The following is a 24,701-nucleotide window of genomic DNA, read 5'->3' on the forward strand; positions in this document are numbered from 1 at the left end:
CCACTTGTCCAATGAAGATTTATTACGAAGATCCACTGTTGAGGTTGATTAAATATATATATGGTTGGCTTGTCCAGAGGTAAAGAAAATTGAGACACACCACATTTTATCCCAACCTAAAAACACTGAATTTAAGTAAAAAGCAGTAACCAAAGGACATAACTTGTGATACCATAGGTGGCCCCTCTGCAATGATATGTGTATTTCCATTATTCTATTTCTCTGTTCCATAATAGCATTTTAAAATATTGAAAATATTTTTGTTAATATTAGTGATAAAATATTATATGAAAGAAAGCCTTTTGTTCCAAATCACTTGTTTTGATATTTGCAAATGGACTTCCAATATCTTAAATATTATTCGAGTTACATCAGTTTAGTGTATAAGCAAAAGAATGGTTTTAATAAACATATTTTTAAACTTGGGAAATATTGAATTTTTTAATGTGTCTATTTTCCTAGCAGAAGCAAGTGATTGATTTTGCTACTGGTCAACCATTTTTTAAGTTACTATATATTCTCTTTTCCAAAATAATTCATACCTGTATTTACATTTTCACATATTTTTCTTCACTTCTCATGTAGAATTTTATCTGGATTTTCAAGCAGATATTTTCTTCCTAAAATGTTTAAATTCATATAGAACGCTTTTCTTTTATAAAATAATCTTATTCTGTATTTTGCCCTAATATATTTATGCCCTTAAAGTTGAGGCAGAACTACTAATACAGTTGAGGCAAAAATTGATTTTTTTCACTTACTCACTAGCAATGGTCAATGACTGGATTTGGTTAGCATGTCAAAGATAATTTCATATGGCATGGGATAAAAAAGTCTAAGGAAATGTATATAGATTGTCTTTATTCTTTGCTCTTGTCTATCTGACCTCTTTATCTATCTTTCATAGGAGTATTTTAACTGAGATCAGCACAATTCTCCTTAGAGTTAGGTTGATTGTTCCAGTCTCTTATGATCACCTAGATAACTGCAATTTGATCCATGCTTTATTCTAATTCCCTCCCAACATTCCATTTTCAGCTAACCTGTCTTCCTTTCCTGTGTTCATGCTTGAATCTATATATCTATTTCCTTATCCATCTCTCTCTATATATCCCTATCTATCATCTTTATCTTTATCTCTTTCTCTCTCTGTATCTCTCTCTGTCATCTATCAATCATCTAGTCTATCAATTTTCCTTATAAAGCATGGATAAATATATTTTCTTTTATGCCTCAAAAAATAATTCACTTTCATAACTTCTTAAAATTGATTTATAATTACTAAATCCTTGAAAAGTTTTGGTAAGCATTTGTTGAATTTACCCCAGTTTTTTTAGATTGTTTAAATGCTATATTTCTCCTTATTTATGCTTTTCTTTTTGTTTTTCCATCACAGTTTATTGGAGGTCAGAATTTGCTGTCTCCTAACCTTATCTGAATACATGTTAAAAAAAAAGAAGGAAAACATTAACTTCTGCTTTTATACTTTCTACACAAGCATATTTCTCTTAACTAATTTTGGCAAAATATTAAATTTTTTTGGTTGTCACATAAAAGAAAAGCTGCATTTTTAGTTCCTTTTTAAAATGCAATTTTATTAAGATATATTCACACTCAACGAAATCCATGCAATGTAGACAATCAATGGCTCACAGTGTCATCACATAGTTGTACATTCATAAATATGATCAATTTTAGAACATTCTTATTCCAGAAAAGCAAATAAAAAGAAAAAAGAAAACCCCAAACATCTTCTACCCCTTATATCCCCCTATTATTAACCCCTAGCATTGGTATGGTACATTTGTTACTCTTAGTGAAAGGATATTAAGATATTACTATTAACTATAGTCCATAGTTTGCAATAGGTACATTTTCCAGTATACCACTCTATTATTAACCCCTTCTAATTGTGCCATGTATTTGTTCTCCTTCACAGAAGAACTATTTAATATTTGTGCAGTTACTCACAGTCATCACCTACCACATGATTTACTGTGGTAAACATTCCGTGTTTTAACCTCCAGCAGCTTTCCTCCTAGTGACATGCATGAGTCTCAACTTCCCCTTTTCACCACATTGATCCACAATTTACCCTATTAAATATTCTCACAATAATGTGCTACCATCACCTCTATCTAATTCCAAAAGTTTATGTTAGACAGTTAAAAAATATGCACCTATTAAACAACTGCTTCCCATCCTCTAAACTCATTCTATATCCTGGCAACCTATAATCTATATTTTATGTCTATAAGTTTACGTATTGTAATTAGTTCATAATAGTGAAATTCTGTAATATTTGTTTCTTGTGATTTGGGTGTATTTTCTTAGAAAAATACTGCCTATCACTAGGACTTGAAGATGTTTCTCTACATTTTCTTCTAGGAGTTTTATGGTTCTGGTTCTTATATTTAGGTCTTTGATCCATTGTGAGTTAATTTTTGTAGAGGATGTGAGATAGGAATCCTCTTTTATTGTTGGGGGTATGGATATCCAGTTCTTCCAACACCATTTATTAAAGAGTCTGTTCTGTCTCACTTGATTGGACTTGGAAAACTTATCAAAAATCAATTGACCGGGCAGAACCCTAACCTTATTTTCCATGGCTGCCTGTCACTATGGAAGATCTTCTGTCCATAAGTCCCAATAAAATTCATGTCTAACTCTTTGCCTGACATTTCCTTTGGTTTTAGGCCCACCCAACCCAAGCCCTCCAAGAGCTGGATTAAAACAATTGGTGAGCCAGCCAGAAACCAAAGAGCCACAGGCCATACTGGGGAATGAGTCTTGGAAAGGGGGAATCTGTGGGGAAATCCCAGTTTGGCTTCTATCATCTATGTGGGGAGGGGTGGTTTCCCTCCTAGATGAAAAAGGACCACTGCAAGATTAAGGGGGTGCCTGGGTTGGCATCTATGTGGGGAGAGGTGGCTGGCTGGGTTGCTGAATGTTTAGCAACAGATAGGCCAAAGAGTGGTGGCCATAGTATGGCCCCTGTTAGGAGCTCTGTGACTAGGAACCAAGATAGAACAAATAGCAAAAGCCATTGAGAGGAGGAATTAAAACTAGAAACAGATAACATGCTTTGCCCAGGCAGAAATGAAAGGCTCCTTGACTTATCACCTGCACTAAGTGGATGGTCAGTTAGAGATTCTGGCATGCAGATATGTCAGAGTCAGAAGCAGTAATTTGCCTTGGGTTTGAATCCAGAGGATTTTAGCTACCCTAAGATGGAACCCCAAAGCATGGAGCCCCACAGACTCCTCCTCAGAAGAGGAAAGGGAGAAGAAATGGGAAGTGGAGGAAGATGAAGAGCTCAAAATGTGTGGCCCATAATACAACAGAAGCAGAATAAATAAAATACCCTGGGGTTCATTAACTCAACCTCCTGAACAAAAATTACACATTAATATGATCGATTGTACTACTGCCAAATTGAGTGATTTGGGACAGCAGTATAGAAAAACTACTGGAAGTCCCTACCTGATTGCCTTCTAAGGTTATGGGACACCAGAGCAGAGGGGTTAGTGCTTTCTGGAATGGAGATGAGTAATTGATGTCTATCACAAGCCACCCTTCACTGAAACAACAATTGTATGCTACCTCAGCTAATGTAAAAATTGCCTCCTTGTTGGTATGACAGGTATAAAGCTGTATGCCTAATAAGGAGGCTATAGCACACAATATCCCCCATTGGCTAAATATGGGGGAGATGCAAGGCAGTTCATGTGGGCTGGGGATGAAACATTCCTTTTCTACCATGGCCTTCATAGGCCCTGGCACTGAAGATTTTACTGCAGGAGTGAAAGCATGGTATTGAATACTGCCCCCTACCGTTACTATGGGCCGCTACCCTAAGCCCACTAGTAGGACATTTCATTTCCCTTGTCCTCAGGTCACAGCTGACTTCAGAGAGTTGGAGAGGCTGCAGAAAAGGGGTGCATATATAAGGGTAATGAGAAAATCTCCCAGGGACATAACGGCCCTAATCAGGTATCTCAGAAGCAGATATAGCAGCAGGCACAAAAACAGAGGCTAAAGATAGACAACCTGATGCAGTCCTGGTAAAACTGTGGCACAAACTGCCAAAGGAACAAGAATTTACTGAAGTAGACTCCTGAGCCTCAAAGGGAGAAAAGAAGTCAACAAAGAAGCCACCATTCTATGCCCTAACTGGGGAGTACTCAGCAAATTGGAAGATTACCCACCTCAGGTGTTAACAGCATATATTTCTCCTGTGCCAGAATACATTTTAGGAATTGATCTTCTATAAAATGCCACATCACAGACCTCCATAGGGGAATTCTGCCTCTGGTGTACAGGTGATGAAAGTTATCTTGAAGGGGTAGGCAAAATGATCCCCTCTAAAAGTAGCCCCACCTTGGAGGGTCAATGCTACCTAACAATATAAACTTCTAGAAGAGCACCCAGAAATCTCAGTGACTATCAAAAAGTTGGAGCAAGTGGGGATAATAATATCACCCATAGCTCTTTCATAGTCCTATATGGCTGATACAAAATCTTGATAGAATGTGGCAGATGACAGTAGATTATCAGGAGTGAAACAAAGTAACACCATCATTGCATGCTTTTTTTTTTTTTTTTTTTGGTTTGAGTAAAGTGAAGACAAGTCTTTTTGTGAACGTGTTCTCATTTATCTTGAGTATAGACCTTAGGAATGGAAATGCTTTATCATTTGGTAAAGGTATATTTAATTTATGAGAACCTGCAAAGTGATCTTCAAAATCATTGTACCATGTTTCAATCCCACTAGTAATGTATGAGAGTTCTAGTTCATCACTATCCTTTGGAATTGCCAGTCTTTTTCATTTTGCCAACAATAGCAAAAACTCTTTAGTGCTCTTTCTTTGCAACTTTAATTTCCGTTTATTAACTCATGATATTGACCATCTTTTCATATGCATATTGCAGTTCCTATATCTTTTTATTTTAGGGTCATTTTAAATCCTTTGTCCAATTTTTATTGGGCTCTTTGTCTCCTTGTCACCTAGGTGTAGAGTATCATTATTCTGGATAAAATACTTTGTCAGATTCATGTTTTGCAATTTTTTTTTCACTTTTTCATTTCCCTAACCTATTTTTGTTCTTCTTTCCTATGCTATAGCTCATAGTCTGTAGTCATCAAATCAAAGTCAGAATGGCCATAGCCCAGACACCTCTAAAGAGATGATGGAAAGATCAAAGGTGATGGTGGAGTTATACAGAGAAGTTAGGATTTAACAAATGATTGTGGATGCTGAATCCTTAAATTGACATCTCTTTTTAGTCTCCAGTATCTTAAAGCAGCTAGAAATAAAAAACCTAAAATTGTAGAACTTTAACCCATGTCAAACTCTGAAATATGTTCTACAACAAATTGTGGTGCTGTGCTTTGAAATTTATTGCTTATTTGTATATTTTCACAAGAAAGAAAAAACAGTCGATTGTGATGATTAAAAAATATTTAGGTCTTCTAGCCTCCAATATTCTGGAGCAGCTAGAAGGAAAAAATCTGAGAGGATTGTATGGTAGCCCAGACAAACTCTTGGATCTGTCCTGTAACTACTTGTTGAAGAGTGCTTTGAAAACTATCTTTCTTTTATTTCTTTGCTTTGTATATATATGTTATATTATACAATAAAAAATATAAAAAAAGAAACTGATCTCTTTTTCTCCCTCATGAGAAACCACCATCCTGCTCTGCATGCTACCCATTGCCTGAAAGCTGTTGTTTTATATGCCCTGTTTCATAACAGTTTCTAGCTGTTTAGGGAGGCATAGCACTTTCTACAGAGTTTAATCATACCTGAGTAGAAGTGAAAACCCTTCCAAAAGTTTAAAGGTTGATTTTTAATGAAAATAGTTTTGAAGTTTCCTTGAAATTCAGGAAGAACAATTAAACAGATCATGTTGGGGCAATTGGCTATACATTTGTAAAAAGTAATGTTACTTTCTTGTCTTATGTAATAAAAACCTTTTTTTAAGATCCCTATGGTTCAATGAACCATCAACAACACACCTATGAGAATACTAGAAATAAATACATGAAAATATATTTGAGATTCTGAGGTATGAAGTCCTTGTGAAGAGGATATACAAAATCCGAAGTCATAAAAGGAAAGGTTTATACATTTGATTGCATTGATTTGTTAAACTTTCTTTACAGAAAAAAACTTGAAAGATGCATAACCAATTTGGAAAATATTATCTATCTATTATTCTATCTATCCATCTTTCTATCATTTATCTATGTATATGCACATCCTTGACAAGTAGTAGATAATATATGTTTACCAATTTTAACTTTGTTAATGGATTACAATGAATATTTCACATACAAGTGATAAAAGGATCTTGTAGAATTCTTGCAAATAACTTCGTTTTTCTAATTATGGAGATATTTTCTGTATCTGAGTCTTCCTGTCTTCTACATATCTAACAAGTACTCATTCGATGTCTACCTGTTAATGTGAGGGATGTTCGATTTATTTCTTAGAGAACAACTCATTACAAATTAATTACTATTCCACCCATCCAGAAGCATGTATTAAGTACCTACTATGTTTTAGGTTCTATTTTACGTGGTGAAGATAGAACAATAAATATGGGAGAAAATATCTCAGCTTTCTTGGCTTTAAGCGGTAAATATAGTAGAGAGTTAAGGACAAGTAAATAAATAATTTAACTCAAAATGGCAATAAAAAAGAGAGCAGCTTTTGCTTGTTTAAAAAAGGAAGGCATTTCTCATGAGTTGAGATTTAAGCTGGGATCTTTGTAATACAAAGGAACAGCCATACAATCATCTGGATACAGAATATTGCAGGGAGATGAAAGAACAACTGCTTGGTATTGATAATGCTAGCAAGAAAACCAATGTGGTTGTTGATAAGTAGGTGAGAGTGAACAGGATGAGAAACAAGCTCACATAAGTTGGCAGATTCCAGTTCAAGTACAGCCTTGTGCGGAAGGTAAGAATTTTGAATTATTTTATAAGGGCAATGAGAAGTCATTGAAAGTTTGGCACAATTTAACATGATCTTATGTGTACTTTAAATACATCACTGTTATATAAAAATGGATTTTTAAGGCAGAGGGGTGATTTGTTATAGTCATGAAGACCACTTAGCAAGAAGTTTAGCAAAATAAATAAAAGAATATAACGTATCAAATGAGGAGGATTGCAATGGAGAGTGAAAGCAGATATTGCTCGTGATTTTGCACACTATTTTAATTCTTTTTCTCTTCATAATAACCTATGGTATCTATTTTTGTTGAATTTATGTGTAATGCCCCAGATACCATTTTAAACTATTGTTTCTATTTATCTTTAATAATGTTGTTAGGCATTTAACAGGAGAAACTATTGAGAATAAGAAAATGCCATTGATTGAGTTATGTACCACTGAAAAAAACCGTGTTTTTAGTCTTAATCCTTTTCCTGTAGGTATGAATCCATGGTAAATAAGAATTTTAGAAAATGCTATTTTTAGTTAAAGTATGGCCAGCTGAACAAGATTGGTCTTAAATCTATTACAGGAGGCAATATAAAGATAAAACTATGATGAGAAGTCAAAGCTGTAAATCAAAAAGAACTGGAAAAAAAAGGAGAGGACATTATTTTTTCTATCTGCTCCTCAACTTGGGTAATTCTGATAGTTTTTTCTTTGTTTACTGTTCCTTTATTCTGTCTCCTCCAATCTTTTCTTAACACTCTCTATTGAATTTTTCACTTCAGTTATTGTAATTTTGAGTTCCAGAATCTTCAATTTCTTCTTCTTTATAATTTCTATTTTATTATTGAGTTCATTTTTTCGATTATCTATTGTTTACCCAATTTCCATTAGTTCTTTGTCCATGTTTACTCTAGTTCATTGGTCCTATTTATGAGAGTTGTTTGAAGACCTTTGACTAGTAATTTCAGAGAATATGCTTGTGCTGAAATATTTCCTGTCAAATTATCTTTTTCTTGCAATTGGTGCATACATTCCTGTGACCTGGTATAATTTTAAAATTTGTTGAGGCCTGTGTGTTTAAGTGTTGGGTTGTATTACTCTTGATATCCATTTCTCTCACTCTTCAATCTGCCAGATAAGAAAATAAAAAAGGTAGGAAAGAAAATAGAAATAAAATAAAAACTAATAGACAAAAAACAGGCAGCAAATAAAAATGATGTGTACTGTCTTTCAAAGCTGTTCTTATGTGCTGGGTGGAGGCCAGAAGCTACAGCTTTGGAGATCAAAACCATAGGCCAGAATTGCTGCTTATCCCTCAGGGATCCACCACATTCAAAAATATAAAACAGAAGAAGCAAGCAAACAAACAATATAAGAACAAGAAAGAGAGAGAAAGAAGTGTCCTGGTTCTTTATTTAAGTTCTTGTTGATACTGGTGAAAGGTCAGAAGAAGTTGATTTCATGAGAAATTAGGGTGAGTGCCTACACTGGACCTTCAGAGATCTGCTAGACCAAATAACACAAAAAAAGCTAAGGAAGAAACCAACCAATGAAAATGTGCACTTGGTTTTTAAGTCCTGGTAGATGTTAGTGTGAGACCAGAACCCATGCTGCTGAAGAGAGGGCAGAAAATGATTTAAGTCTTTGGTATGCACTCAGGGACCTGTCAGACCTTGCAGCACACACACATAGAAGGAAAGCAAATTAACAAGAACACTAGCTCCTTCGGTTCAGGTGAATGCTGGTGGGAGGCCAGAAGTGCTGCTGATGAGGGGTCTGAAACTGGGACCAGCTTCCACCTTGGTTCCTCATGAATCCCACAGATTGAACTTGGCCCTCAAAATCCTGACTTCTAGAGGGGTAGATTTCCCTTGCCAATTCTAGCCACAGCCTGCTGCTCTTGGGCAATGTGTCACAACTGCAGCCATTTGTACACCCACTGCTGTGGGATTTAGCGATGAGACTGTCACTGGTTCCTACTTTCATTTATAAAAAACAAGCGGTTGGCAGATTTTCACTTCCTCTGGCACTCCTGCAATTGTTCTAAATGTACATTCTGATTCCAAGGTGTGCTGGTTTGAAAGGATTTATGTACCCTAGAAAAGCCATGTTTTAATTCTAATCTTATTTTGCAAAGAGAGCCATTTCTTCTAATCTCCATTCGGTAATGTATTTTGGAAACTTTAATTAGATTATCTCCATGGAGATGTGACTCAATCAAGCATGGGGAGTAAATTTGATTAGCTGAAAATGTGTCTCCACCCATTCCAGGTGAGTCTTGATATTACCTTACAGGAATCCTTTAAGAGAAGAAGAATTTTTGGAAAAGATTGGAGGTTCTGAGAGAGCAGAGAACATCACAGAACCACAAAGCAGAGAGTCCACCAGGCAGCGACCTTTTGAGAACAAAGAGAGAGCCACGACAGAAGTTCAAGACAACCATAGAGTCCACAGTGCATCAGCCAGCAGCCTTTGGAGATGAAGAAGGAGAACGCCTCCCAGGGAGCTTCATAAAACAAGAGGCCTGGAGAGAAAGCTAGCAGATGCCATGTTCACCATGTGCCCTTCTAGCTGAGAGAGAAAAACACTGGACATCATTGGTCTTCTTGTTGTACCAAGTTATCTTTGCTTGGATGCCTTAGATTGGACATTTCTATAGGCTTGTTTTAATTTGGACAATTTCACAGCCTTAGAACTGTAAACTAGCAATTTAATAAATTCCCCTTTTTAAACACCATTCAGTTTCTGGTATATTGTATTTCAGCAGCTAGCAAACTAGAACACAAAGCTACCACCCAGTTAATTTGCATGTCTTTTTCTTGCACTTTCATTTTTATAGTGGAGGGAGCAATTTGTAAAACTTCCTTCTTTATCATTTTGAACCTGTACTCTCCTGTTTTCAAAACCTTGATCATTTAACTAATTTTTTTTTTGAAAATTTTTGGGCAGCAAATGGAAGAATCTAATTATGACTCTGATTAAGCAATGACAATGAATTATCTTTAAACTTACCTTCCAAAGGTGAATTTTTGCTCTGAATTTTGTCAGTATACATTAACATACATTTTAAAGAGTTCTTAAATACTTCATTACATGTAAATGTGAGTTGAAAGAGCACATTTAAATGATCAGTATCATTCAAATAAACTTCAAATGAGACAGTTGATATTGCTTTCAAGTTTCCTTAAAGCTCATAACTATTTTATAAAACTCCCTTGATCACCAACCTATTTTATAAAATAAAATGGAGAGTTTTCTGATAACCATCCCTGATTTTATGACAATTCAAAAAGATGAAACTTGCATAATGGATTATAAATAATAGCATTTACTATAGAATCAAATCTATAGGCCAGCTTGGATATAAGGCATCTCATTTCCTCCTTTATACCTTTCTGTCATTGCAGCTCCACCGAACACACACGTACACATTTACTTACTTTTTCATATTTTATTCCTTTTTAGATTGCTCATATAGAATTTGACTTAAGTATAGTCATCTTTTTGAGAAAATTTGAGAAGATTATGTGATGTTTCTTAAGTCCTTTGATAGTAATAATTCTGATTAGTGCTATTAATTTGAACAATGACCATATATACATTAGTCTACATGGAAAATACTATTGATTTAATTAACTTCAAGAAAATGTTGCCTCTTTACTTGACATGCCACCAATGTATTCACCAATAATGTCATGAGATAGTGGCACCTATTGTATTTCCAGTGCTTCATTGTTTGGCTATCAATTACTCAGTCTTCTGACTGTCTATTTGAACTGCATCTGATACTGATGTATCCAGGCCATAAAATTTTAATTTATTATTTCTAGAAGGTAATAATCTTTGGACTGAGGAAGAAAAGAATCTTCAGAATATTGGGATCTATATGCAATAATATCTATAATGTTTATTGATCTAAACTCTGAATTTTGGCATATTGCTCTCCCCTTGGAAATTAATACCATTGTCAATTTTATTTTAACAATTGTACAAATTAACGATTATAAATATAACATCTAAATAAATTCAGAATATTTTAGTGTTGTTGGCCTCTGTGACTTTAGAAAACTAATATTTTTTCAACTGTTTTACAATCTTCATTTATAAAAATTAATTTATTTTAATCAAAATTAACACTTTTTTTGAAAATTAACTTTTTATTTGAAAAATTAACTTTTTATTTGAAAAAAATTAACTTTTTATTTGAAAAACGAAATATTTTGAAAATGGCATGTACTAAACAAAAGGGGAAGCACTGTCTTATTTTATTTTAATAATTAAACTTCTGAAAAATTTACAAAATTAAAATTTTCACCCACATATGATATTATGAAATATGCAGTTTGAGAACTCTAAATGTCCATGTTCACTTTAATAAATCACTGCAATAAATGAGTTTTATTTTTTCTTTAAAGAAATATTTTATAATTTCAACATCAACATGCAATAATCAATAATTAGAGAATTTGCTCAGTTGTAATATTCATTCAAAAAAAATCAATTTAGTTTTTGTTTGAGGATTCTAATATCAGATAATAATAATGAAAGCTACCACAGATCCTGCCTATATTTAGTGGAAAAAATGTTGAAAATAAAAATACATGAAAATAGAAATTAAACCTAAATATTTAATTGCACAAACATAACTGCATAAATTGGGCTGATTGAAGAGAAAATTAGGGAGGTTCTGCTGGCCCACCAAGCAAATCTTGTACCTTGCAACATTAATTACAAAAAATTGAGAACATCAACAGAAAGGGTCATTCAAGGAGTACTCAAATAGGATTTCAATTGTTTGGAGTATTTGAAAAGTGAATAGTGTGCTTTAAATACTGTCTCACTATACATGCTTTACCATCATCTTGAGCATGACTGTAGCCTGGCCCTAGTGTAAGTATATCTCAGTTCACAGGTGATGAATCCTACCCTAGACAATCAGTGACAATTATTTTCCTCAAAAGGCTCAAAGTGAATTCCATATATGGTACTTTATTTTTCTATCAAAAGAAGAATAAAAACCTGAATATATGGGAGTAATGTTTACAAAATTCCACCCACAGGGATGCAATGTCTCACAAGAGAAAGTAATACCTTGTATACTCTGGAGTGTGAGAGATACTTCCAGGTGTGAGATATATTTACTTGGGAGATACATCCAGGTTCCAAGACAATTTCATGAAGCTTCATAGATTGGGTTTTTTTATTTATTTTTACTCTGAATTCCCTAATTCAAGGCAATTATATACTTCTATTTCACTTGGATTTCATGGCTTATTTTTAATTTAAATAATAATGGCTTATTGAATATTCACACTGTTTGGGCATTGGGTCAATATATTTATCTCTATCACAAATTTCAGAAAATAATAAAAGTAATATGCCATTTTCTCACAAAAGAAGAGTAGAATATTTCTTATACTTGAATTATTTGAGCTTATTTAATCATAAATAATTCTCATCTGATTGAAGCGAATGTCGCATATGCGAAAAATTCTATTAGAGTCTGCAGCTCTTAATTCCTGACTTTTATTTATCACAAATTTGAAGGAAAATTGGATAATATGAAATATCAATTTGTCTTCTTCAATAAAAAACGCAATGCTCTCATTTTCCTGGCTTGCAATCTTCTGTGGTGTGAAGATTTATACTATCATTTCTATCAAAGAAACGTTGTAGTCTCTTATTGTATATTTAATATTAACAGTTGTTGCACTTGAACTTTGAATGAGAAAAAGCTTCTTATTGTCAAATTTCCTCTAGGCCAAGCATTATCAAAATTGGTCAGTATGGTTGGTGAACAACCCTATAATAGAGGTTCATTTAGTAGGTTCTAAGACGGACACAAAAGTGAAGGTAGGACAGCCCTGACTCCAGGGCACCTGCTCCCCCTTTTGATAAACCTGCAATAACTTGAAAAGTTCATTAAAAGTTCCAACCAGGGATCTCTCCTGGAATCTAATTTGATACATGTCCCAGCCTTGTTTCACCCTTGACATTACTTCTTTCACTAGAATGTTGTTACAGTTAGGAGAAATTAATGGGGTACCAGCCTAAAAAGGAACTTAGTACTGAAGGTTCCAAAAACTGCCCACAAGATGATTTCCTAAATCTTGATTTAGGGAAATTTGAACTCTACTTTCAGCACCCCCATTTTTATGAGTCAGAATTCTCCATAGAAACAGAACCAACAAGATGTGGGAGAGTGGTGTGTATTTTGAGATTTATTTTAAGGTGTTGGCTCACAAGATTGTTGTTGGCTAGCAAGTCTAGATCCATAAATTAATCTGGCAGTCTGGAAATTTTGAGAGGAGAGTGTGCTATAGTCTTGAGGCAGAATTTCTTTTTTATTTCTGGATCCTTCAGTTCTTTGCTTTTAAAGCCTCCAGCTGACTGGGTGAGGCACACCTAGATTATTAAGTTTGATCTCGGGGTTGTAGATTCTAGTGAAACATACAAAATACCTCCACAGAAACATCCAGGGCAGTGACTGACCAAACAACAGGACATTATAATCTAGCCAATTTTACAAATAAAATTAACCATCGCAGAGGTGAACTTGAATCTAACAGATCAAAATAAAGGTATTCTACATATGTGTGCATGATAAGGAAAGATAGACTTCAAAAAAAAAATCTATTGCCTATTTCAGAGATTTAAAAAAAACCAACAACAACACAGATTTATATCAGACCAACACTTTCAAAACATGTGAAATTTTCCTGTGAGATCTTGTGCAAATGCAGACCCCTTTTCAGAAAACCTGTGCTAGGGCTTAAAATTCGACTTTTAAATGAACTCCCAGATGACGATGGTTCTGTCAGTTCATAGATCATACTTTGGAGTAGCAAGGTAACAAATATCTTGTAAGAATGGTTATTTATGATGGCTAAGGAATGACTAGTATCGCTTCTGTTTTGCAATTGTGGGGTGTATCTGTAAAATTTATGCTAAAGATGGAAAGCCTCTTAATAATTTTAATAAAATAAGCATATAGTAGTAAATAAACTATTGTGCATATATTTGACATTTAACATACATTTCTCACTGGATAAGCAAATATTTTCTTACTGGATAAGCAAAGCTAATTTAAATTAATCACTCATTTTTGAAATTTTTTAGGCATTGGTGTATTCTCTTCAGTGAAAATAATATATTTTTAATGTTGTGATTATAAATATTTTTAAAATATGAAAATCAGCATGTGACCTAAGCATTGGGATATTCTGAAAATACAAGCCAATTAAAATCACATTAACATTAATCAATTTTCATATCTACATGATATTTATAACACAAATATTCACATTCTTAAGTTTCATAAAATTTCTGTGTTTTCAAATTACATGGGAATATGGTATCATACTAGAATATATAAAACCAATTGAGGCAAAAAGCAAACAAATACAGAGCAAAACCAGAAAAATAGATAAAGAAGCTAAAGGTCCATTTTAAAATTTTGGCTGTAAAAATTAGATTTATAGAACTGTATAACAATTTTAAAAACTTATTTCCTTGCATCTTTTTGTACTACATTGCATTTTCAAGGAAGGTCATTTCTACTTTGGCCTCTATTAAATTTCAAAGCACCCAATTGTTTTCATTGCCATTATTGCTTTCTATTACTATGCCATTTTCATTTTTGCCATGACATCTACTCTTTACAAGGTTTCTACTGTTATAAAAACTGTTTAAGCCATTAAGTAGATGAAGAAATGAAGTAGATTGATCTCATTTCCCCTCAATAAATATGACCCAATAATGAATTGACATTTAGTATTGATTCCCTCGATCCTTCAGCTATATTCAAATTATGGACAGATATGCACTTGCCCCTCCTCTCAGAATGAACGAAATCACTTGTGCAGGAAACAAATGCCAAAATAAATTGTTCATATCAAAACAAAGCAACGAAGTCTAAAATGTACTCTACTATGAAGTTATGCAAAGAGAGGTTAATTGCTCTGTTTTGTACAGCACCAGATGCAAGTGGAGGAGAAAGGGGAGCACATTTCATGTGACCTGCAGCACCAAAAGAGAGGGAGGATTACACTGATGGATCCAGAGACATGGATACTATTCTGGGTCTTCTGCTCTCTGCTGATCCCTTGTTTGTCTGATCACGAAGCAAATTTATTTCATGTGGTGCTAAGAGTTGTATCTTGGGGACTTATGTTCTTAGAGATCCCCAAAAGAACAGGAAACAAGATCTCTTATCTTGTTACTTCCTCCTTGTTCTATACACATTGCCTCCTTGCCTCTTTGGGTCTTTCTTTGGCTTAGAGAGAGGAAAGCTGTACGCACATTTCTGATTACTATAGCGTTCTGCACTCTTCCCTCCACATCTCCAGGCTGGAAGAAAAAACTGTCTCCTTTTAATCCCCTACAGCATCAGAATACATATCATTTCTTTATAGCATGTGATCCATACACTATTGGAGAAATTCTAGGATTCGAAATCAGTGAACCTTGACAGTTAGTAAGAAAGCTGAGGGAAATCCTGGGATGAAAAAGCAAAATGGGTAAAAAAAAAAAAAAAAAATAGGTTTTAAAATGTCAGACTATCATTTCTATTAAAGTATAATCATATACAACATTTCTAAGAAATTGTTTGGGACTTTCCAGCGAGTTGGCTATAAAATTTGTACTTCAGCCCAGGTATTCTGACAACATTGCTTAATCTATATTTTGCTCATTGATTTTACTGAACCTGATCTTGCTTCAGGTAACTGCCAATACTATTCCAGACCTGCCACAGCACATTGTGTGAAGAAGAGTGTGGTTGAGCAGCAAGCTGGAGATGTCTGTTCAAGGCATTGCATTTCTTTGTAAGGAGTCTGAATCTCAAAGTTTCTTCAGCAGAGTAGTTAAATGATCCAGTTTATTCTTGCTTTCAATAGGGGAAACATACTACGGAAAGTGGGTAAATGTGATAATTTAGGACAGAGAATTTATGAAAAATAATGCTTAGACATGAAAACTTGTGGGAATTTTAAGTAACATATATTTTGTTAAAGATAACATATTTTAGAATTGTGTGTAAATGTGGTGGGAAACAAAGGAAAAAGTTCCAATAATTTTGTCTTAAGCAATGAGTGAATGGTGGTATCAATTGACTGGGAATGAGTTTGAAATGAAGACATGTTAAGAACAGTGTTTTCTTGACATTCAAGGGTAGATACCAGTTTAGAGAACTTTATAAAAGAATTGCTGAAGCACCTAGTAATGCCGTTCAATCTTTTGAAAAATGAGTTGAAACACTTATTTCCTTCCTTCTTTGTAGGTTCTTTTCATTAAAAAAAGGCTTGTGAAGAGCTCTAGAATAAAAGGACTATTCTTTTATTTTCACTGGGAAACAAACGTTTTCTCTGTTACCATCTTATTTATTTTAAAAGGGAAAACCTACATCAGAAAAATGCCATGTGTTAAAACATCTATAAACTCAATCAATGGCTAAAATAAATAGCTTCTACTGATATTTTAGAAGGCCCAAAAGTCACAAAATGTGATAAATTACCTAGTTAGCAAGACTAAGATGTTTCTTAATTATAGGCAAAGCCTTATTGGTTGAGGAATAGAAGAGTAATCTAAAAGTTGACCTCTACCAGAAAAACCCTATCATCATGAGTTACGCACATGCACACACACACACGCATGCACACACACATTTTATTTAAGAGGTCTTAAAATATACAAATCTATAATTGAGTGATTATGACTTTTTAAAAATGGACTTTTAATCAAAATATGCTTTCTTAGAATAAAACTTTTTTAAGGACTCTTTCACCATCAGCTGTCACAGGGAAGTACTGAAAATAATATGTGTTGATTAATTTACAGCAGTGGCAATATAAACACTTCAAGTTAGCCAAAAATTTAGTTTTGTTTCTTTCATACCTACAGAATTACTACATAATCTTTCAGAATATTGGAAAAATGGTACTCCATTAGAAATGAGATAAGTTGTCACTACAGAAATACTGTATTTTGGAGCAGGAAAGCATAACTGTATGATTGGAATTATTTGAATATACATACAAGATATGATTTTATTTGCCAGTTATGGAGATTTTCTTCACCACTAATAGGCATTTAATAGTCTTTAAACTCTGAATCCTAGGAGAAATAGTCACAAACAGGGCTCCTGAAATCTCAACAAGTCAACATACAATTTTGATTTTAAACCATAATTAGAGTTTTGGATGCAGGTCTCAATCTTCTTATTTTCATTGCCATTTGGTTTTCTTTCATTAAATTGGCAGAGAAGATGAGTTTTTCACTAACAAAAAATGAAATAGTATTATGGTTCTACCTGAGTGCTCAAATACATTTTCCATTGTAATTCTACAAATAAAATTTTGTAGTAACCTTCTGCTTTCTATTATAGCCCAATACTCCAAGTTCTAATCAAAGCTATAATTTTGAATTAGTGATTCAAAAATCTTTCTTTGGGCATTTACTATTCCATTCTTAAAGCTTTATTTTAAGTAAATGTATCTTGAATATTTACAACAATCTTCAGGTTGAATAATATTTATTCAAAATATAAATATAAGCGTTGGTCTGAGGGTTGTGGGTTATTGTTAAATTGTTTAGCATTGTCTCCCCCTACAACCATGCTTGTCTAACTGAAAAAACATATATAATTGCAGAATATATATATATATATATATATGCAAAATATATATAAATATAAATAAGAAGCTAAAACATATCATTAGACTAGTCATCACAAAGACCCACTCACATAAAAACATCAATTTCTATCTCTCTACTATAATTCAAATTGGCTTTCAAACATTTCTCCCACAAAAATTATTTGCATTGGGATTCACTGTGTTGTATTCAAGCTTATCTATATAAGCATTACAAGAAATGAGGTTCTAAAAGTTAAAATGGGGCTTGAACTAAAAGCTGACAAAATTATCAGAAAATAAGAAAGTTGATTTGAAAGAGTAATTTTTTTTTTTTTTTTTTTTAGGTGCATGGTCTGGGAATCAAACCTGGGTCTCCCAAATGATAGGTGAGCATTCTACCACTGAAACACCCATGCACCCGAAAGTAATTTTATAGAAGTGCTAAAGTCAATTAGAATTATAAATATTTTTCAAGTCAACCTTGAAAAATTCAAGAACTTATGTAAGATATGTAAAAGCAATGCTGGCCTCAAATCCTAAGGCTGTTTTTTTCTCTTCTAGAATAGTCATGCCAAGTAGATTTTAAATCAGAATCCACACCAGTTGCTGACTTGAAAGTATTCCTGGTCCTTCGTGATCTGAAAGAAAGTGTATTTTGCCAGGGTGAGTCTTCAAAGACTCTAACCTCCCAACACATTTATCATTCCTCCAGAGGGGCCCTGAGAAGAGAAATGGCCAAATTACAAACTCTCCTATTGAGGAATTGCTGAGCAGTCACACTATTGTGGGTCTGTTTGCCACTCCATAGGATGATGATTATTGGAGAGTGAGGTTAATACTAACTTTTTTCAGGTGCAGTGAGTGTATACTAGGTACTAGAGACTGTTATTTGCTAGAGATTCAGAGACAAGTAAAATGTTTTCTGAACTTCAGGAGTTTGTATGTGGTAGAGACTATCAATAAACAAACATGATCACAATGATCCTGACGCTTGAAACAACACGTGTATGTCTTGCTCACATTGTTACAGGAGATCTGCTGGATCTGCTGGGCGCTTCACAGTTCTGTTCCTTGTGGCTTTTTCATTCTGGAATAAAATCAAAAGGATCAGCATTTTAGGATAAGCCTTTCTCCTGGAGAAACAGAATATCCAAAGACTGGCTAAAACCACAAAATGGCTGTTAAAGATTCTGCTCAGAACTGGCAGACTGTCACTTCTCTTCTAATTTTCTTGGCCAAAACAAATACCAGTTTTGATATCAACACAGCAAAGCACTATACTTCTTCTACAAAAAGGAAATCAAGTCATAAGGCAGAAATCAGCAACAATAGGTGTATTTATACTCACACACATCCCCTTACAGGGAGTTGTAGAGTTGTAAATTATTGAGGACAATTTGAGGGGACAGCAATATAATCTACCAGTGAAAACACCTAGTAGATTGCTTTATATTACATAAGTTTCCCCCCAATAATGGTCACCTAAATTACCTCCAACAGTACATGTTATAATAAACAATCCAATATGTTTAACTTTATGGGCCTCTTTCTCAATTTCACTTGGATGTATAGCCAGAAGTAGAATTTGTGCTCTGATTTTGACTAAGTAATATGTTTTTAAATTTTTTATTGCATAATATAACATATATACAAAGCAAAGAAAGAAAAAAGCTATAGTTTTCAAAGCACTCTTCAACAAGTAGTTATAGGAAAGATCCCAGAGTTTGTCATAGGCTACCATACCATCTTCTGAGATTTTTCCTTCTAGCTGCTCCAGAATATAGGAGGCTAGAATGAATAAATATTTTTTTCGTCATCACAACCAACTTTTTTCCTTGTATAAGAAAAATAATATATACACAAAAAAGCAATAAATTTCAAAGCACAGCACAACAATTAGTTGTAGAACATATTTCAGAGTTTGGATGGGTTATAATTCCACAATTTTACATTTTTACTTCTAGTTGCTCTAAAATACTGGAGACTAAAAGAAATATCAACCTTTTAATGATTCAGCAATCATGCTCGTTTGTTAAATCCTGCCTTCTCTGTATAACTCCACCACCACCTTTGATCTTTCTATCCTACTCTTTAGGGGTGTTTGGGCTATGGCCATTTTAACTTTTTTCATGTTGGAAGGGTCTGTCACTAATATGGAGTAGGGAGATGGAATTATCTGATGTTCTGGAGAGGCTGGGCCCTCTAGATTTCAAGACTTCTCTGGTACAGGGACCCATCTGGAGGTTGTAGGTTTCTGAAAAGTTACTCTAGTGCACAGAACTCTCATACAATCTTATATATTGCCCTAGGTGTTCTTTAGGATTGGCTAGAATGGTCCTGGTAGGGGTTTGGCAGGTTATGATAGGTAACATTGTCTAACTGAGGCTTGTGTAAGAGCAACCTCCAGAGTAGCCTCTCAACTCTATTTGAACTCTCTCAACCAATGACACTCTATTTGTTACACTTCTTTTCCCCCTTTTGGTTAGGATGGAATTGTTGATCCCATGGTGCCAGGGTTGGACTCATCCTTGGGAGTCATCTCCCATGCCTTCAGGGAGGCTTTCACCCCTGGATATCATGTCTCATTTTCCTCAGTGTCTTCTATACATCCCTGATGTATTTTTCATGATAAAACCAGCATGATGGCTTTTGCAATAAGTAATGCTGATAATAATATGGGTAATTATTTACTTAGTCTTTACCAAACTCTACTCTAAATGATGTTCATGAATTAAAAATTAATCCACTCAACAAACCTTTGAGGCATTTGTCATTAACCTCATATTTTCAGGTGAGTAAACTGAGGTATAGGGTGGTTAATGAACACTTTCAAAGTAACTTTTTCCAGAATAATTCCTTGTAAATAAAATGAATGCTCCTGTTTTGTATCTGCATCCTTTACCATAGAATGTATGGCAATATATATATGTACCTATGTATATATTTGTATTTCCACACCATCTACCTTTAATATTAAGTGTTTACAAGAGAAATGAACAAATTGAGTCCTAGCCATAAGTGCTGAAGGAGAGAGAAGAAGTGAGAAGTGATCAATCAGCTGACAGTCTTCCACTCCCTGCAGAAGTGCTGGATGTTTTGGAATTTCACACCAGCTTCAGTTGTTGTTCCCAGAACCAGTTGCAGGGGATATGAGAAATCCCTAGGGTTATCCAAACAGATGCCTGTGATGGTGGCAAACGTGTTGCTGGGATCAGGTGTTCTTGGCCTGGATGAGTCCAGCAGATCTTTGCCAAAGTCAAGAAGTTATAGAGGTCCCAGACATCCAAATGGTCTGGTCATCCTGGCCCTCGTGATCTTCTTAGACACAAAGGACTGGCATTGGATACTGGCATTTGCCTTTCTTCAGTTTACCTTCTAGGAAGGTGATGGCTATCAAAGCCCTGTGATTACTCTTTTTAAGACATGGTAGTATGTCAAAAACAATCTTGTATGATGAGAAAAAACTTTCCACAGTAATCAATTTGTTGGAGTCAGGCAACAGGTATGAGTTCAGCACTGACCAAATCTGTAGGCCACTGAGGGTCTTCTCCAGCTGCGCCACTTCACTCTGGAACCAGAACTGAGCAATGTCTTTGGAAAATAGGATCCTTGAAGTTCTCTCTGGAAACTTCTCACACAAGTTTTCAGGTTCTTCAAGTGAAGCATGCACAAAAATATCTAACCTAGAGTCAAACTTCAGGAACTGTCCAGGGAGTTTAGTTACAAAGTGGCCAAAGCTTCTGAGGAAGCAGATGCACAAAGCAGCTTCATCTTGGTAACTGAGTGGAGGTACATCTTGCTCCAAGCACACTCTCTCCAGGGGAGCCTGAAACCAAGTGTGCTGGTACAGTGCAATGTCCTCAGGGAGCTGCACGAACCTGGGGATGTTTGGGCCTTTACCGCTCTGCAGCAGGTCATGGAGCTCTTGGGACCAGCCAAGGCCTGGCATCTGTAGGTCTCCCATTGAGGGCAGCAAGTTCAGCAGCACAGACGGGTGTTCCCACAGACTAAGCAGACACCATCACTGTGAGGTGAGGAGACTGTGATTGGTGTGGAGCCAGTATCAAGGTGATTCTTGATACTGGCTGCACTGTATTTTAAATATTAACTGACTTTTTTGGGGGGGAAGGGGGTTAACTGACTTTTAAATATACTGGGCTTAAACTTTGCAAAGACAAAAGCCTTGTTTGCTTTATTCACCTTGTAAGCTCCAAAGTAAATTATGCCTGTCATATAACATGCACTCAGGAAAATATGTTTGAAAAGTAAAAAAAGGAAGAAAGGAAGGGTGGTTGTGATCATGTACAATTTCTAAATTTACATATTAAAATATTTTGAAAAGTTACATGAGTGTGATCCATTACATAAAAGAGGTCTCTTACAACAACAAAATGAATAGAAAAACATGCATAAGTGAAGAAAATGAGTACATTTTGGAGTAAGACTGATACAATATCCTGCTGATGAAACTGGTTTTCTATTTGAGAGTACAGACCAGAGTCTGGTAGAAGCATGAATTTTGTCTTCCATGCTGTGTTTGTCTGACCTGGTTAAAAGACATCTGTCATGTGTGAGTTGGGCAAAGAATAACAGCATATGCCTTTCTCAAATTAGGGATAGACTGCCAGAACCAGTCCTGGTTGCTTTTCCTTGCCAATACTTTGTGAAACACATATTTGTTTCTCTTTGTAGTTGCCAGTCTCCATCTCACTGTGAGCCAGAGAGTGAACTGATTCCACTCGGACTATTATGCTGCTTTGCATCCCATCAAATGTCAAGTCCTCTTATCGGCTTTTAACATCTCTACCAACCACAGAGTGAGAAATAACACAACACTGGACTCACTCAAGATTTTTTTTTTAGCAATCCTGTTGCACTCTTGGCTTACTTTTGTCACTTTCATACAACTATATAATGGAACTACTTGCTTTCAAATTTAATATAAGTCTGGTGATGATAGGAAAAGTGTTTTGTTATTGTTGTTTTATTTTTTTCTTCAATCAGCTGGTTCCGTTGGAGTCAAACACAGCTTCATTAACTGGGACTCTTTCTTGATGGGAAGAAAGGGCCTGATAAGTGAAGAAAGGAGAATTCAGATATTAAAGAACACTGTAGTCCATTTCTCCAGGCAGGAAATCTCAATATGCCCTGGTGGTTAGCCAACCCCATCTCCAGTTGTAACCAGAAATGGGTTGCAAATGCCCATGAGCAACAGAAGAGAAAGAAAACTAGATCTATGTGTCCATATATTCAGCAGCCAACACCCTAGAATTGCCTACCTGCTGTGGTGAAGCACAAGGAAGCTCTGGTATTCATGTAAACCATGAAAGGATATTTAACTGTAATTAAATGGAATAGAAAAAAAATGAATTGTTCATAAAAGGAAATTTTCTGGTCACTCGTTATTCACTAAAATAAAATTTTAGGCTATTTCTGCTCATAGTCTTAGAAATATTATTTTTGCCACATCCTTTCTTTTTCAATAATTTTTGGAATACCACTGAGAAATCTGACAAATTTTATGTGTATTATTCAATCTAGATGTCTAATTTTGAAAGGGTAATGAATATTCTCTAGGGAAATTGTTTTCAGTACTGATAGAAAATGATCTCCCACAAATACATTACAAATGAATAATTCAATTTAAATCTGAATAGCCACATGATTATCTCGATAGATGAGGTGGAGTACTTTATACTACTCAATGTTCATTACTGATTAAATCTAGATACACCAGCAATTCAATCTTATATCTACATCACAGTATTGGGTCAATATTCTACTAATAAGAAACTACATAATGAAATCCTAGAAAAGGGAATCATTATTCAGTAGTTTCTAGCAAATTCAGTTATAAACTATTGAGATAGAAGAAATAAGAAATTAGTTTTTGTAGATGATATAATTGTCTCTATAAAAATCCATGAGAAAGAAGTGAAAAAATGAACAAGAATGTGAGAAACATGGAAACTACAAGAAAAATAGGAAAATAAAATTATTCCCTCATAATTTAAATAAATGAATTATATATAGATTAAAAATTTTAATGGAAAATAATGAAATGGTGGAAAACACTATAAGAACAGTGCATTATATATTAAAGCCTAAAATCCAAAATGGCAAGATGGCCATATCAGACAAAAGTAAGTATTAAAACTGTTAAAGTTTCAAAATTATGAAATTACCAGATGATGGAAATGCATTGCTGAAATTAATATCACAGTAAAATCAAGCAAAAGATTTAAAGATACTTTCAAATTTTAAGACTGATGAGCAGATACTATTCATTTATGAAGGGCAAATGGCAAGTAATTGCCATTCTCAACAAATTATAAGTGAGTTTACAATATTGCTTTAAAAATAGAGTACATGGATCCTTAATTAGGGCTTTCACAGTGCTCTTATTTTTGATTACTTAATACTCTGAAGGTTTCAAAGTGACTTTTGAGCTTCCGTCATATAATAGCAATTAATTGCAAACAAATGACAGTCATACCTCATTTTCAGTCGGTTTGAAGAAAATTATTGTATGTTCTTATTCAGTGATATGTTACCCTCTTTCTTTGATCTTAGATTTATGTTGAGGTGGTTAAAGAATGAATGGTGGATCTACTGGACCTGAGCATATAGACACTATTTTGGTTTGCTAAAGCTGCTGGAATGCAATATTCTAGAAATGGTTTGGCTTTTTCAATGGGGATTTATTAGGTTACAAATTTATAGTTCTAAGACATTTTGAAAATGTCAAAATTAAGGCATCAAGAGGAAATACATTCTCTGAGGCTAAGCTGCTGGCATCTGGGGTTCCTCTATCACATGGAAAGGCAAATGGCGACATTTGCTGGCCCTTCTCTCCTGGATTCTAGTTTCAAAATATCTCTCTCAGTTCTTGTGTGTCTTTCTTGCATCTCCTGATGTATTTTCTTTCTAAAACCTCCCTCCTGGTATTTCTGTCTTTTATCTTCTCATAAAGGAGCTCAGCAGGGGAAATAGACACATTTTGAATGGCCTAATTCAAATCTCCATGGAAACAACCTAATCAATAGATTCCACTTAACACTAGATCTGCCCCTACAGGGATGGATTTACAGAACACGGCCTTTTATGGGATACA

At 34.6% G+C, this 24,701-nt stretch overlaps 1 long non-coding RNA gene across 3 annotated transcripts in view; it reads left to right on the top strand.

Moving 5' to 3' along the window:
- Window positions 1–24,701, top strand: part of LOC143647934 (uncharacterized) — a 75,264-nt gene that overhangs the window by 47,492 nt on the left and 3,071 nt on the right. The window contains exons 2-3 of one of the 3 annotated variants that reach the window (XR_013158263.1): window positions 17,932–17,973; window positions 22,280–22,404. This is a non-coding gene — a long non-coding RNA (uncharacterized LOC143647934). Of the gene's footprint in view, window positions 1–17,931; window positions 17,974–18,617; window positions 19,104–22,279; window positions 22,485–24,701 lie in introns of those variants that run through there. The other 2 variants (XR_013158261.1, XR_013158262.1) reach the window with 2 other exon arrangements.

This window comes from Tamandua tetradactyla, chromosome 10 (genome assembly GCF_023851605.1).
Source record: "Tamandua tetradactyla isolate mTamTet1 chromosome 10, mTamTet1.pri, whole genome shotgun sequence".
Lineage (NCBI taxonomy): Eukaryota > Metazoa > Chordata > Mammalia > Pilosa > Myrmecophagidae > Tamandua > Tamandua tetradactyla.